We start from the raw sequence: 16,800 nt of genomic DNA on the forward strand, positions 1-16,800 counted from the left end.
CGAGCAGCCCCCTCTGTTGGTCAAAATAAACAGCACACGATTAACCTTGTTGCCAGACTTCATGCCATGTATTTTCACTTAGCGGACTGTTCACTTGAATGTGCAGCTCCCAAACGGGAATGTCTGGTCACCCTAAGGGCTACATTGAGAGTGAGTGTGTGTGTGTGTGTGTGTGTGTGTGTGTGTGTGTGTGTGTGTGTGTGTGTGTGTGAGCGTGTATTTATCACTTTGTGGGGACCAAATGTCCCCATAAGGATAGTAAAACCCGAAATTTTTGACCTTGTGGGGACATTTTGTCAGTCCCCATGAGGAAAACAGCTTATAAATCATACTAAATTATGTTTTTTGAAAATGTAAAAATGCAGAAAGTTTTCTGTGAGGGTTAGGTTTAGGGGTAGGGTTAGGTTTAGGGGATAGAATATAAAGTTTGTACAGTATAAAAACCATTATGTCTATGGAAAGTCCCCATAAAACATGGAAACACAACTGTGTGTGTGTGTGTGTGTGCATGCGTGCGTGTTAAGTGAGGCTCACAAATGAAGCATTACTGGATAATGATCATTTAAGCACCCAAGCATGGAATTATAGGCCTGACAATGACATCATCATCAACGTGACAGTCAGGGTCAACTTACACGCTCAACTGTCAAACGACGTATATAGCTGAGCTACTGGGTAACTTGATCACACCTGAACAAGCTGGTAGTTGGTTATGTAATGCAAATGTTAAAATCACCTTACAAGTCAAGCACAATAGTAAAAGTGTTTAGTTGTCATAAGATAGCATTGTGTGAGGAACAAGGCCAAAGGTAAGTGTTTATGAACTGATAATCTGCTGTTTTACTCATGATTTGTTTGAAATTGAATAAAAGTAGTGGTTATTGAAGGACCTCTAGTGTTCATTTCACTGGGAATCTGATGAGATATGTACAAGGAGCCAGATAAAATTATTTAGCAAAAATGTAGTTATAGTAACATTATTGTATAAGATCACATTGTACTTTTCTGAATAGTGTGATAGAATTTACTATTTGTACCTGGTGGGCGATAAAATGGGTGAAAAACCCCTCTAGCCCTGTTTACATGCATTTAACAAACCGGTTTATTCCAGGATTTATGCAGAAAGCGTCCTTCTCAAATGTCATGTAAATGCAAATGCCGTTTCCATTACGCAGTTTAAAGGTGCATTCAGTATCTTTTGTCTTTGTGTCATCTTGGACTTACACTGACATCTAGTGGTTTGGATGCAGCATAATTTAAAATCAACAGTTTTCAGTTTCAGATGTCATTGTAGAAATGTAGAATTCACAGTCAGTCATTATTACTTGTGCGGACCCTCTCCTTTTCATAAGGTTACTGATATGATATAAATTGTGTTTTTAATGCTGGTTCACAATATGGAATGCTGATGTTCCAAGCCTTTTTGACTAACTTCACCTGCAAGACTTCATTGGTTAACAAGCAACCAGTAAAATCATACTGGTCAACCATGCAGCTTAACCAGCTTGGTTAGACCAGCTTGACCATATTAACCAGATAGACAAGAACCAAACCAGCATAAACCAGCGTAGACTGGAATTGCATGCTAGTAAATCTGGTCTTTACAGCAGGGTATGTGGCCATGTAAACGCATAAGAGGCATTTTTGTATAGTGTGCCTGTGTGTGGAACAGCCTGACTGACTGACTGACTGACTTACAGCACCTTTAATTAACCAAATTCATTATATTTTATATGATAATATAATAAATAATATATTATATTCATGCAATTATCTAATCAGCTAATTTTGTGGCAGCAGTGCAATGCATAAAATCATGCAGATAATGTTCACATCAACCATCAGAATTTGGGAAAAAATGTGATCTCAGTGATTTGGACCGTGGCATGATTGTTGGTGCCAGATGGGCTGGTTTGAGTATTTCTGTAACTGCTGATCTCCTGGGATTTTCATGCACAACAGTCTCTATATAGTCAAATTTCAGCACTTTTAAAATTTGCAATAAATAACACTTTCCTAAAAAAGGCAATTATGCGATTAATAGACGCAATATAAGGATAATATAAGAGGATAAAAAAATAGTGAAGTTAACCTCAGACACCATTTTTTTTTTATGTACACAAGTGTCGTGGAGAAAGCTGCTTACTGACAGATGTATATGAGGGTAAAGGGAAATCAGCTTTCTCTGTAATAAATGTCTCTGGCGTCCATGTAAATGAGCCCATAGCCTACATAGAGCCATATCTAGAGACCAGAATTTAACAGTGACTTGGGGTGGGCTCTTCTGACTTGGGCCAGTAAGAAACCACCCAGAAACCCCTAGAAACCTCTTAGCAATGCCACAACACACTGGACTTCAAGACTGTCAGAGAGTTCTGAATGAGTAAAAACATGTTTTCTTATATACGGTCTGTTATCTGTGTATTAGTTGTTTTATGCTCCTATATTATTGTTTCTTGTGTTCAGGGAAACTCTAATAACATCGGAGTAGTTGATATTTCTGTGGGGTTTGTGGGTCTGGAGAGTTATGTAGAAGCACCTGCCATATTCCTCACAGCGCTGAGCACCTATGCAGGACCACTGCTCTGGGCCGGTCACCTGCTCTGCTACCTCAGCTCAGAGAGAGACAGGTATCACACACACACACACACACACACACACACACACACACACACACACACACACAAACACACCCCCTGAACGTACATCCAACAACACTGCAGTCACTTCTGTTATTCTGATCTAAAGCTGTAATCAAAGACTGTTTATCTCAAAACTTTAGAAGAGATGCTGTTTAAATCATCATGCAGATTACGGTTTGTCTTTCGGTCTAATTCCATCGAGAATCAGACAGAGAGATGCTGATATCACAAGAATGTTGAAAAATGTTTGTCTTTCTCACAGAAACCCCCTAAAACTGATTTCATCACCAAACAGTCGTTTGGACTCATTTCAGTACACATTTATTCAATGAGAAATCTAAAAAGGCCTTAGTCTGCAAATCTGGACTGGGAAGCTCAAACAAGCAATGTCAATTCAATTTTCCATGATAGGTTTCATGCAGCAATACTGTAAAACCCTTCCGGTGCAACTTTTTTATTATTAAAATACTGCGGTGCATTAAAAAAAGCCTAAAATTCGAATTACTTGTAGGGTAAAACGTTTTTTTAACTCTTAGAAAGAACTCTTCTCATCATACGTTTGTGCCACAATTTGTTTCTGAAAAAACAAAACAAAAACTCATCATTTGTATCACCTTAAAAAAATGAAGGGGGGAAAATTCCAGCCACATCCACTTATCAATGATGCATAATTTCAGAGCCTTATGGGAGTAGTAATCAGTCCTAATCTTTTTAAGAATTGTTTTAATGGCAGTTGAAGTGATCTGTCAGTGTGAATTAGGAATCGGGGCAGTTATTAGAGCCATAGCTGGTAATGATGGTGCAATTACAGGCACTCACACAACAATGAATAATAGAGATCATGCCGACACAATCAGAAACTTCACCCAAGACACTGGCACACACACAGATATTTCTGGACTCTCCGTTTTTACATAATGACTTTATTATTTAAAGGGGTCATATCATGAGGAATCACATTCCCTTTGATCTTTTGAAATAAGAGTTTGATGTACTATGAAAATACAATGTAACTTTCAGAACTAGAACTTCCTTCCCAGTCCAAAAAGAGCATTTATTAAAACTACTATAATGAATGCATTAAAGGGATAGTTCACCCAAAAAAATTCAAATTCTGTGCTCATCTACTCACTCTTTATGTTTTTGTAACTTGTATAGGTAATGTATTACAAAGAGACTGTTACTGAAGGAGACGGCAGTAGCAACTATATTTGCAAACAATTTCATACGAAACAAGTCGTATGACATCTTATAATTTTGCAATCTCGTACAAATTATTACAAGTTGTCATGAGACTGTGTTGGACAGTCCAGTAGTTACTGTTACTGTTAGCACACTTAGGGTTTTCACACCTGGCTTGTTTGGAGCATTTGTTTCTGAAGCTGGTGCATTTTCTCCCTACGTTCGGTTTGTTTAGGCATATATGAACATGGCAATTAGACTCTGATCTGCACCAAAACAATCAGTCCGAGAACGCGTAGATGATGTGGTCTCAGACCAATTGCCAAAACCTGGAAAGGTTTGATTGTCGTGAGAATGCAATCTAACCAAACGGACCAACAATTCAAACAATTTCCCTATAAAAACAATGAACATACCTAATGGATCTTTGGAAAAGACATCTGTAGGTCACAGTAAAAAAAAATGCATAAAAAATGATTATATGCCACATATATGCCACAGTCCAATGTATTTGACCACCCAGGCAGGGACTGAATAGCATCACTTCAATTCAGACACCTGGATCGTCTCTTAAACATGTACGTGTACATGTAAATGAATGTGCGCTTGACGACACCGCACATCTGGATATATGCCAGGTTATAACGCTCTTCAACATAATATGATAAGTATTTGATTAATTTCTGCTGAAATTATTGGTTGAAAATGTTCTCAAACATGTATTTTAAATAATACAATTTTACTGCCTACTTTCATTTGGCGGCAATAGTATGATGTAAATTGCACATGGCAGTTTTGTGAATGAAGCGCAATCTTAAATTAGCCTAATGTACATAGAAAGGAGGCATGTTTGTACGGAAAGGAATGACAATGAATTATTTTAAATATTGAAGACATAGTGCAATTTCAGCACTGATTGCGCCCGCTAAACGTGATTGTGGGAGTTTAGTGTTTAAGATGCAGGTATTTGCACTGAAGTACCATGCAAGCACTGGCCCATTGAACATACTTAAAACTTTTCGAGCAAGATATCTGAAAACATACTTCTGTATGTCACTCTTTCCACAAGCAGACAGCACACAGTGTGTGAGGTAAGGCAGCGTCAAAGTTACTGATCAGTTATTAATGTGAACAATTTCTTTCTAAAACAAATTGAACAGTTACCTGCAAAGAACAAGCAAGGACTGTTGTGTAGGGCATGTTCTACATCTGGTTAGAAAAAATAATAAATAATAATAATTAGGGCTATCGAGTTAACGCGTTAATAACACGCAATTAATTATAAAAAAATAACGCGTTAAAAAAAAATTACGCATTTGATTGCAGTACCACCTTTATACTCCAGAGGGCAGTAAGTGAAATTTCAGCTGTGTGAGCAACACACAGTTTATACAGTGAAGAAAACAACACAGATATGCATTACTAAGGGATCTCAACATGTGTTTAAAGATTGAGTATGAAACTATATTTAACTTGACACAGTGACCTAAACATTTTATGTTTATGACGCAACACACCCGAGACGCGACACACGCATGTCTGACGCAGGTTGTATGGTAGGGTGACCACCTGTCCCGCAAGTCATAAGCAGTGTCCCACATTTCAATTTCATCTGTATAATTTTTTATCTTTATTATTTCGGCATCATTTTATTTCATCGTCCTTTAATTACAAAATCACTATAAAAAAAGTTCATAAGAAAACACGGAACATGCGCAGCGCAGTGCAGCCTTTTTTTCTTGCCAGAGCGGGAAAACACTGGAAAAAACTGCAACAGTAAAATGGGTCTATCCGGAGCTCCTGAGAAGAAAAAGTGTCTTTGTTCGTATAATAAAGAATTGGAGAAAATATATACATGGTTAAAACCAGTTACAGGTGACCCTAAAAAATTAGAGTGCAGGGTATGCCACCGAAGTTTCACGAACAGCTCTGCTGAAGCAGTTCAGTGCCCCAAACATGACAACCCTGAAATGTAGTTTTATATTGTTGTGGAATTGTATTAATTCAGAAGAGAATTGAGTTTCAAATATGGCTGTATATTAGGGGCTGCACGATGTTAGCCAATCATAACAGTGGGCTTTGCGTTGAAGTTTAAAGGAGTCGCTTAGGCCAAAACCTAGCGTTTCAGTCAGAGGGCCAGAGACAGGCTGGAAAATGAACATATATTACTAAATTACAGAGGTTTGGACGCGAGTCGCGTGACTTGGACTTGTCTCGGACTCGAGTCACTAATTTGATGACTGCACATTTCTTTTAAACCTACAGAGTGAAACACACAGCACTACCAGTGTAGTCCGATTCCTAAACAAATTACTTGAGTTGTTTTTAATCAACAGTGCAACCAGTGTACACCGATTTCTGAACTAATACAATGCATAATTACATTTTCCATAAAGAGCTCAATATTCATGGGAAATGTTATGTTTATGAGGGCATTTTTTCTAAACATATAAACATTTACTGCATTATTCTTTAATTCAAAACATATTTAATGTGATACTGTGTATTTCTACTCTTGAAGTAGAAGCAGAATTGAAGTAGAATTTGAAAAACTATACGAAAACGAAAACCACATTTTGAACTTTAGGGCATTTTTACCACTTTGGGGGAATTTATGCCCTGAGCCCCCTTTAATTTCTGACCCTGCATCAGTGCTATATTACAAGCATTCTTGGTTTATTAACACAACATGTGATTAAAAATAGCATGATATTAAGCATACAATATAAAGATGATGCAATAGTGGCATCTAACCTTTTTTTTATTATTGTTATTACAATGGTGTGGCCCGCACCTTGTTTCTTTTTTCACATGCAAAAGCCTGAAAAAAAATGCCTTTGAGATGAATGGGAATGGAGAGCTCACTCCAGGTTTTATAGACTTTGGTGTGAGTGTGCACTGAACATATCCCATTGTCCCAAATAATTACAAATATACAAATCTCCCTTTATGACCACTGACACTTTATCTCATTATTTAGTCCATCCCCGTGGGTACTAAAAGATTTCACCCAAATTGCTGTCAGACTTGTGCTTGATAAATGACCAGCTAAAGTGGTCAGACGTACAGTCTGAAATGTATAATTCACCGTGCTTAATCAGCATTGTCACTACAGCACACAGCAGGTCCAGGAAACGTGCTTTGATCAATATGCCGCTTTCTGGAATCCCAGCTGCCTCACAGTTTACAAAATCCATTTGAGAGAGAGAAATGCAGAAGCTTGTTAGGAGATATTTCATCAACAGGGACTGTGATGTGGCTTAACAGTCAACAGAAGATTTGCGGTATAGCAGTGCTGCAGGTCTGGGAATGAGCCGGTCCACTGTTACATCTGCTCAGAGAAACAACGTGTCAATCAAACATGATGGAGTGTCACAACTGGACAGAGAACTGCTTTATCTTGCAATTCATCCAGTATCCAATGTGTATGAAATGAAAATGTCTATTGTGTGCAGTTGTTTTCTTGTTTAAGTCGATTATTTAGTGTGTCCAACAGAGTTTGTGTCATAATTTTACAGTGGCAAGAAAACTATGTGAACCCTTTAGAATCCGTTGGTTTTCAGCATGAATTGGTCATAAAATATGATCTCATCTTTATCCAAGTCATGTACAGTCAAACATAATGTACTTAAGCTAACAACACACAAATAGTTATAATCTGTCATCGATCCTCCTTTGACAGCAGTAATCTCAACCAAGCATTTCCGGTAGCTGCGTATTAGACCTGCACAACATTCAGAAGGAACTGGTTCAGATCAGCCATACGCTTATGATATCTGGTGTGAATGGTTCTCTTGAGGTCATTCCACAGCAGCTCTATTGGGTAAAGGTCTAGGCTCTGACTGGGCCATACTAAAGAGGGATTTTCATTTTTTGAAGCCCTTCAGTAGTGGATTTACTTCGATGTTTATGTAGCGGCGGGTAGTATCCCGCAATATACGGGGGAAATATACGGGACATAACTAAGGAAGACTGAGTGAGCAACAGGATCTTAGTCCCCCCACCCAATACTTTTAGTCTTTGTACAACGGTTAGTTGTAGGTTGCGCCTATAGTGTTGCACTTTTAAATGCTCAAGATGAGGTGCGGCTGGCACCAGGGTTTACTCAGTACACTGCAGCCACCTGAAGTGTGCGTGTGCAGAAAACTCAGAAATTATGTGTAGTAGACTGCAAAAACCCACCCTCACCGGATCAAACAATATAGGTAAGACGCCCCCACTCCTTAGTATAAGTGACTTGAGACAAATTAAGATTAATTAAAAACATTTATTTATACTAATTAAATTAAAAGTAGGTTATCTTTTGTTTTAACAGGAAAAGTGAATCAATTTAAATTCCAATTACAGCAATAATGAAATAAAAATTTATAAATCAATAAAATATGAAAATTAATGACTCTGTGTCAGTTTCAGATGGTTCTCAAACAAAATCACAATCAGTGTACTCCTTTTTTTACAACACTGAAAAGTTTCACATGAACATTTACCTCACACTTTTGAATAAGTTCACTTCAAAAGTTTACTTAAATTCAACATTTCAAATAAACACAACAAGAGTGTATGAATCCTTTTAGCTGGACGATTCACTGATCACAGTTCAACAAATGGAAGTTGACTCAACTCAACAGTTCTGTTATTACTCACAGTAAGATGATTTGCTTACCAGCAATCGGTAGAAAATGGGAAAATAATGTACATCACCCCTCTTTGGTTGCGGATGAGGTGCTGAACGATGACCAATGGATGGCAGAGTAATAGCTCTCTACTCAATAACTCTCAGTGATTGTTTCTCGTGATCCTGACGACAGCAGCTTGATCCAGTGAGGCCCACAACCCCAGCTGAGTGGCGCGTTGAGAAGACGAACAATAAGACAACCCTACTTCGCACGATAAGCGACGGCATCCATTGCCGTTTTAAGTTCGTTTGAACAAATAAAACACAAATTGTATTTAAAACACAAACAAACACAAGAGTATTTTAACTCCACTGACGGCAACTGATTGCACGTTATCAAGCCTATCACTCCGCCCCACGCACGGACGTGGGAGAAAACTTTCTTTCACCTTCACTTTTCGAACACTCATTAACTCAAACGGAGACTCAGGGGCAACATAACGTAACCGTAGAGCATTTCGCGGGTCTAACGTAACGTGTTAACGTTTTAACATTGTCAATTCCCCAAAAACTACCACACTCTTCTTTAGCGCGTCACACACTTCTTCACCGTCTCACCGTTCTCTTTTCACACCTATAATGGCGCCGCCCATGGCAAAGAAAAAAATCTAAATAAAAGTCTTCACCGGATAGAATTTGTAGATCCCCTACATTCAGGGTCATTGTCCTGCTGCATCACTCAACTTCTACTGAGTTTCAGATGTGCGCACAGTTACCCTTGCCATTATCCTTGATAAACTTGGAAATTAATTTCTCCCTTGATGATAGCAAGTGGTCCAGGCCGCAAAGCAACCCCACAGTACTTCACCATTGGGATGATGTTTTCATGTTGCCACATGTAGTGCTGTTTGTTCTTGCCAAACAATTCAATCTTAGTTTCAACAGTTCACAAAACAATTTCCAGTAGCATTCTGGAATGTCATGGTGGTCTTTGGCAAACTTCAGGCATGCAGCAATGTTTTTGTTGGAAAGCAGCGGCTTCTTTCGTGGTGTCCTGCCATGGACACCATACCGGTTTAATGTTTTCCATTTAGCAGACTCATAAGCAGAGATGTTAACCAGTTCCAATGATTCATTCAAGTCTTTAGCTATCTTTCTAGGGTTCTTCTTTTACCTCAGTGCACATTCTGTAGTGTGCCCTTTGAAGGCCATCCAGCCTTTTGGCTGGATGGCCACTTCTAGGGAGAGCAGCCATAGTACTAAATTGTCTCCATTTATAGACAATTTGTTGAACTGTGGACAGATGAATATCTAAGCTCTTCAAGATAAATTTGTTACCCTTTCCAGCTTCATGCAAACCAATAATTCTCAACCATAAGTCTTCCATAAGGCATGGTCCACATCAGAAAATGCTTCTTGTGAATAGCAAATTCAAAATGTTTGAGTGCTTTTTACAAGTCAAAGTAGCTCTTACCCACACCTCCCATCTAGTTTCATTAACTGAATGCCAGGTTTGCCAACTCATGATACTAATTAGCTTTTGTCCAACATACACTGTGAATATTTGAATGATGTATTAAGTATGTACAAGAATAATACAATAATGTGTGTGTTATTAGTTAAAACATATTGTGTTTGTTCATTAATGTAACTTAGATGAAGATCAAACCATATTTTATTTTATTTTTATACATAAATGCACATAATTCAACACATACATTTACTGTCTTGATTTACTTGGATCTGTCTGGTGTTTTCAGTGTCTCTCTTAGTAAAACTATACTCTCATTTCTGTCACATATTCATTCTGTAAATTTAGTAGGAATGTACTAGTAAATTGTGTTTATGGATAGAACAGGGTGATTTTATCTGGCAAAACATAAATAATTTGAAGGAAAAGTCACTGCAATTAAATGTTTAAAGTCAACATGAAATCACAATTGACCCTACTTGTTTGCATTAATACAAAAAAAAAAATATTTGTTAAGGTTGGGAACAGAGAACTGGTTCTTATTTGGAAAAAAATTCTCTCAATAAAACAAAAAAACAAAACAAAAACTTATGAATTTCATAACTTTTGGTGTCATTAACGGTTCTTGAATGTGCATTTTCCTACCAAAGCAAATGGATAACTCTAATGGGCTGGCTCTTACGAATCTACAGTGAGAAACAAAAGGCATTACCAGTGTATTTTGATTCCTGAACAAATTACTATCATGAGCCAGTTCTTTTGAATCTACAGCACTGATTCTTTTGAATCTACAGCACTGATTCTTTTGAATCTGTACTGCAAAACAAAAAGTGTGACCAGTGTAATCCCATTTTCAGACTATTTACACTTGTGAGCTGGTCCTTTTGAGTCTTCTGCACGACAAGTGGATTCCGATTCCTGAACTAATGACTTTCATGAGCCGGATCCTTAACATCTACTGCACATAACATACAGCAGGGCTATTCAACTTCATTGACAAATGGCAAAGATGGAAACACACATCGGGCCACGCGGGCCAATCCAGGATATTTTGTCATCAAAAAGCTTCTATCTACAGATATTGTCTTATAGCAGGCCTATAATGTTTGTTTACTATATAAATAAAACATCTGTTATATAGCTTTAATTAATTAATTTATTTTATCATTACAAATATTTTCACCTAGCAGGAAATTCTGAGGGGAAAAAAACTTTCAGAATGGGTCCATTACAGAAAGAGTAAATCATACTGATACAAAAAACAATTGACTTTTTAAATGTCTTGACCGAATTAACGAATAGAACTTTTCTGTTGCTCCATACTCAAGCTTGTCAATCGTCCATGATTTTACATCTTTAATCTTCCCCTTCCGTTAAAATGATGTATAATGATTATTTGTAGCGCAACCTCTAAAAATGTCTATAAACTCGGCGCACATGCATGAGACACTATAACAACATCAGGACAGGGCGCAACATCTGTTTAGCGCAAGTTTGCATAGGAAAACGATTGCAAAAAACAGTGTGAACAGACACAAAAGGCATTCTATGTAAACAGCCTGCTAGACAACTGGCAAAGTCATGCGGGCCACTGAAAATTCAAATGGGCCGAATTTGGCCCATATAGCTTGACCAGTGTACTCCGATTCCTGACAAATGACTCGGGTCATTATGGGTCGGTTCTATTCAATCAATAGTGTGACCATTGTAGTGTGGTTACAGAACAAATGACTGTTATGCGCTGGTTCTTTTAAACCTACAGCGTGAAACACACAACATGACCAGTGTAGTCCGATTCCTAAACAAATTACTCTAGTTTTTTTTTAATCAATAGTGCAAAAAAGTGTACGCAGATTTCTGAACTAATGATTCTCATGAGCTGGTACTTTTCAGTGAATCTGGTTTACTGTATGTCATGTGTCGCTCAAAATAAACCAATAACTTTAAAATATGCAACTTAAAGGAGCATCCACATGATTTGCATTAGCACCACTTTGATCTCCACATGAACAACTCTGCAGAGAACATCTAATCTAATCTAACCGTAATGATACATCATCAGAATTTTTTGGGAAATCATTGGCTGATGCTTTGAAAGGTCAGTGGCAAAGGGGACAATGTTGATTTTTTTTTTAACTTTGGAATGTGGAAGTCCCTTCCCTGCTTTGTAAATATAACCATGAAATGTATATATTATGTGTTAATATGATACTAGTGTTATAGGATTGCATTTTTATAACATTGTCATAGCATAATCCAAATTCACAGATTAGTTTACAGTTGACCACAACAAATCTTCCACTTCTATCACACTTATAAATATGATAGAAATGCATTCTCTAAAAATTAGTTCCAATGTGAGATGGTTTTAATTTGCCAGACAACAACGGTCCCCCTGGGCCAGAAGAAAGAGTTTAAACTCGACAACTAAACACACCAAGCCATTGCGTTCAGGAGGGGAGCATCTGCGATCAGTTCAAACCAGCTCACACGCACTCTGTTTATGAAAGAGGGGAACTGCATACATGATAGTATTTTCTAATATTTTGCTTGTCATATCAGTATTGCCAAAAAGCACTGTGTTTACCACTTTGGGGGATTGGGCTATCAATATTTACGTTGCAACAAATATAAATTACCATTTTTAATGCCAAGCTGATCCGAAATGCCTTTGACTCATATTTCTGGCACAGATAGTGGAGCTTTTTGCTTTTGGCTGACTTTAGAATCTGCCCTACATCCACATTCATATGAACAAGGAATGAGAATATGTGTTCCTTTTTGAAGGCGAAGTCTTACATCGGGAGTCAAAGGCTGAGTGGACTGCACACATATTGATTTGCCCAGGGCTGGAGAGAAGACGTCCTTCTGAAACAAGAACTAGACTCTGGTCGTTACCACGTTCAAAACATTTGTTCTTTAGTCATTTGGTTTTATTTTCTGATATGAGGTCTTTTACATCAAGTTTTTAAAAATGCTGTGAGCAAAGGGGACCAATTAGACTTAGATTACTAATGGGAATGTACTATTCTATGGGTCTATACTATTTTCTTGTGAGGACTGCAAGGGCTTATAAACCTACAGCTTTCTATATCTTCTAGATTTGTAAATGGAGAAGCGGGTTTGCTGTCCTTTCAAATCTTGTTCAGTCCACTCCAGTCCAGTCGAGTTCAATCCAAGCTGGTCCAGTCCAGCCCCATCTAGTCCAGTCCTGTCAAATTCAGTCCAGCTGTTAAATCCACTCCTGTCCTGTCGAGGTCAGTCTAGTAAAGTTCAGCCCAATTAAATCCAGTACAGTCCAGTAAATCCACTCCTTTCAGTTTCAGTCAGTCTACACCAGTCCTGTCTAGTCTGGTCCATTTCAGTCTAGTCCACTAAAATCCACACCACTACAGTGTAGTCCAGTTTAGTTAAGATCAATCAAGTGCAGCCCAGAAAATTCTAGTCAAGTTAAGGTCAGTCTAATGCAGTCTTGTTAAATCCAGTCTTGTTCATTCTATTTCAGTCCAATCCAGTTTAGTCAAATCTAGTCCAGTTGCATCTAGTCTAGTTTAATATCCACTTCACTCCAATCTAGTCTAGTTCAGTCCAGTCTAGTCCAATCCAGCAAAATCTACTCAAGGCTAGTGTAGTCCTGTCCAGTAAAATCCTATCCGGTCCAGTCCAGTCTCGCCCCATCTAGTTTAGTCATGTCCAGTGTAATCTAGTCCAATCCATCCCCATCTAGTCCAGTCTATTGTAATTGTAGTCCTGTCAAGCCCCATCTAAACCAGTCCGGTAAAATCCAATCCAGTGTAGTTTAGTCGAGTCCAGTCAAATACACTCCAGTCCAGTCCAGTCAAGCCTTGTTCAGTCTAGTCCAGTTCAAAAGAAGTCTAGCCCAGTCCAGCCAATCCAGTCAAGGTAAGTTTAATAAAGTCCAGCCCCATCTAGTCCACTCTAGTTCAGTCAAATACATCCAAAATTTAGTCCAGTTCAGTCTAAACTATTCCTGTTTGTCCACTCCAGTCCAGTGCAGCTCAGTAGTCCATTCCATGGAGTCCATATAAGTCCAGGCCAGTCTAATGCAGTCAAGCCCAGTTCTGACCAATGAGGGCCCGTTATCCTTTAAAATGTCTGAGAATTGCAGCTAGACCTGCTAATGACTGTGACAATAGATGTTTAACATTTGTCTTTATAGATGTCTAACTCATGGAAATCTGTATTAAATGTATACCTTAATAAATATTTTCAAACATTACTGGAGGAAGTAAAAGCTTTTCCCATTTACTTTAAATGAAAAAATGAACAGAGATGAATGTGACGTGACGCTTTTATTGATACAATGTTATGTAATGACACATACCACTGACCCAGAAGCTGGTCATAACCAGGTTAAACACCTTTATGTCATAATAATTAATGCCGGCAACTCTCTCTTTCTCTCTATCTCTCTCTATCGGGGCTGTGATGGGTCTTGTTCACAGCAGTTACTGCTTTGCTATCCTGCAGTTCATCCTAGCTGTGTTCTATGTGGTTCTAGTCACTGCCCTTCAAAACTACCTCTTCATCTGGAGCGTGTTCTCTCCCAAACTCTTGAACAAGGCCATGCACATGCTCATCACCACTGTGGTGTGTCTGTTGATCACGTTCATGGATCAAGACTGCACTTCCAGACCATGAGTCCAAATCCTAAACTCAGAACCAAGCCCAAACTCAGGTACAGGAAGAGGAAGGAGTTTCAGCACACAGGCTTTTGTTGGGTCGGGAATAAGGTCAAAAGAATAGTGCAGTGGAAGTTAATTTTATTATAAGAAGAAATAAAATGGTTTGACATGCAATTGTTGTAAATGTGAGGAATAAAGGGACTTAAAGAACTATTGAGAATGTAGGTCCACTCACTGAAGTCATGTCCTGTCTAGTCCAGTTCAATCTAGCCCAGTCTAGATCAGTCAAATTCCCTCCAGTCCAGTCCATTCAAATACTTTCATTTGCAGTTCAGTATATTCCAGTCCAGTAAAATCCACTCCGGTTCAATCTAGTCCAGTCCAGTCCAGTCGAATCCACTTTAGTCAAGTCTAGTTCTGTCAATATAATTCAGTCCAGGTCAGCCCAACGTAGGCCAGTCAAGTAAATTCCAGTCCAGTTTAATCTAGCCCATTGCAGTTTAGTCCAATGTTGTCCAGTCACATTTAATCCAGTGCATTCTAATCTATTCTAGTCCAGTCAAATCCACCACCGCTGTGTCAGAACCAAACCCAAACTCAGCTACGGGAAGAGGAAGAATGACATTGGTCATATCCACTGCACCATACTCTAAGCCATTTTAGATTCTCTGTGTATGAAAAGAAGAAATGAAATCAAAGTTTCAAGGCAAAATCTTTGACAACATCATATACCAGACTTGCAGAAGAAAGTGTGGATGGAGGGATGGAGGTGGTAATTCTACATGACTGCTGAGAATTTCAATAAGCCATCAGGCGCTCAGTGTTGAGATTCTGAGCTTACAATGAGATTTGACTGGGTCTACTGACTTTGTGTATTTCTGTGCATGTGAATAAATAATTCTGTTAATTGACAGTGCAGATAACAAACCATAGGGCTTTGAGCATACATACTATATAATAATTCCTCTCACTGTTTATGTAATTTCCCTCCTAAAGCTTTACAGATAAAAGAAAGTGTATTTCTCAATTTCCATTCCTGGTTGTGGCTTCAACTCTGGTATCATATGAGATACATCATTAATAACTCTTCCCTTACTTACAGATCCAAACTCCTCATGCACTTTAAAGCTTCAAGGGATTGTTAAACTTTTTGAAGTTATTTCCGAACACAACTATGCATGACGGTTGAATTTAATTTGCCTTTTGGGAATATCAATTGTGAATTGATTTATCTTGGTTAAGTGGTTCTTCTTTATCTCAGCACATTGATCTGATTAATAATAAAATAAACTCTTTTTTTTTTTTTAGATGGAGATAAGTAATTTCAACGTGCATTTTAATGTGTGACCCACAGTTGTTCCGATCTGTTAAAGATTTTAATATTCATATCTGCATTTATCCTAAAAACCAAAAATCTGTTCATATTTAATAATTTAAGTCACAATTATTATTCAGTAACACTAACACAGAAGTGACAAGCAATACATCTTTTTTATAGTGTTTGTACTAAACAGCCTCTTGTCACTTGTTGCATTGTGCTGGGAAGCTCCGCCTACATAAATGTCCATTTAGAATGCAACAATCTGATTCCAAATGTAAAAATCCCATTTTCTCCATAGATTACTTGTTTATTAACGATTACGTTTAAACCTTTAAAGACAGGTTTACCATTAGCGAAATATCTGGTAAAAAAATAAAAAATAAAAAATAATTTAATATTTGTATATCTGAATATTTTGCAATAATCTCATAATATATAAATGTAATCAACAAATTTAATCCAATAGTTTATATTTCTCCATATTTTTGCATTTGATTACATCATGCCATCATTAAAGACGTTAAGAAAACAGTCTTGTAACTTTATCTTTTGGTCCAATTTTCAAATACTTTTTTTCTTCAGATCAAAGTCTGTAATTTATGAAAGATTTGATAAAATCTCTATGGAAAATAAATATATGGGAAAAGTACTTCCAGAACAAAGACAGCTGAAAAAGAGCCCTGCACTTTTATGCTCTAGTTGAATGCTTTGGGAATGTTGAATCAAGTCATCTAAAAGGGCCTTTATAGATAATGTTCTGTTAATAAAGAAAGGGTGTATAGGATATTTTGAGATGTCTCCAGGGTTGAGCATTTCTGGAATCTCAAGGTCAGTCTGTCAAGGTTCTGCTTTGATCTTTTTATTGGCTGGAAAAATTGATTTTGTAACCCAGTGCCCTGCTGAACTCTAACTGTCCCCCAGGG

General features: G+C 37.8%; 1 pseudogene; it reads left to right on the forward strand.

The window, feature by feature from the left end:
• The window catches only part of LOC127659532 (GPI ethanolamine phosphate transferase 2-like), a 59,144-nt pseudogene extending 44,572 nt beyond the window's left edge, over positions 1 to 14,572 (forward strand).
• Positions 14,573 to 16,800: the final 2,228 nt, after the last annotated feature.

This window comes from Xyrauchen texanus, chromosome 19 (genome assembly GCF_025860055.1).
Source record: "Xyrauchen texanus isolate HMW12.3.18 chromosome 19, RBS_HiC_50CHRs, whole genome shotgun sequence".
Taxonomy (NCBI): domain Eukaryota; kingdom Metazoa; phylum Chordata; class Actinopteri; order Cypriniformes; family Catostomidae; genus Xyrauchen; species Xyrauchen texanus.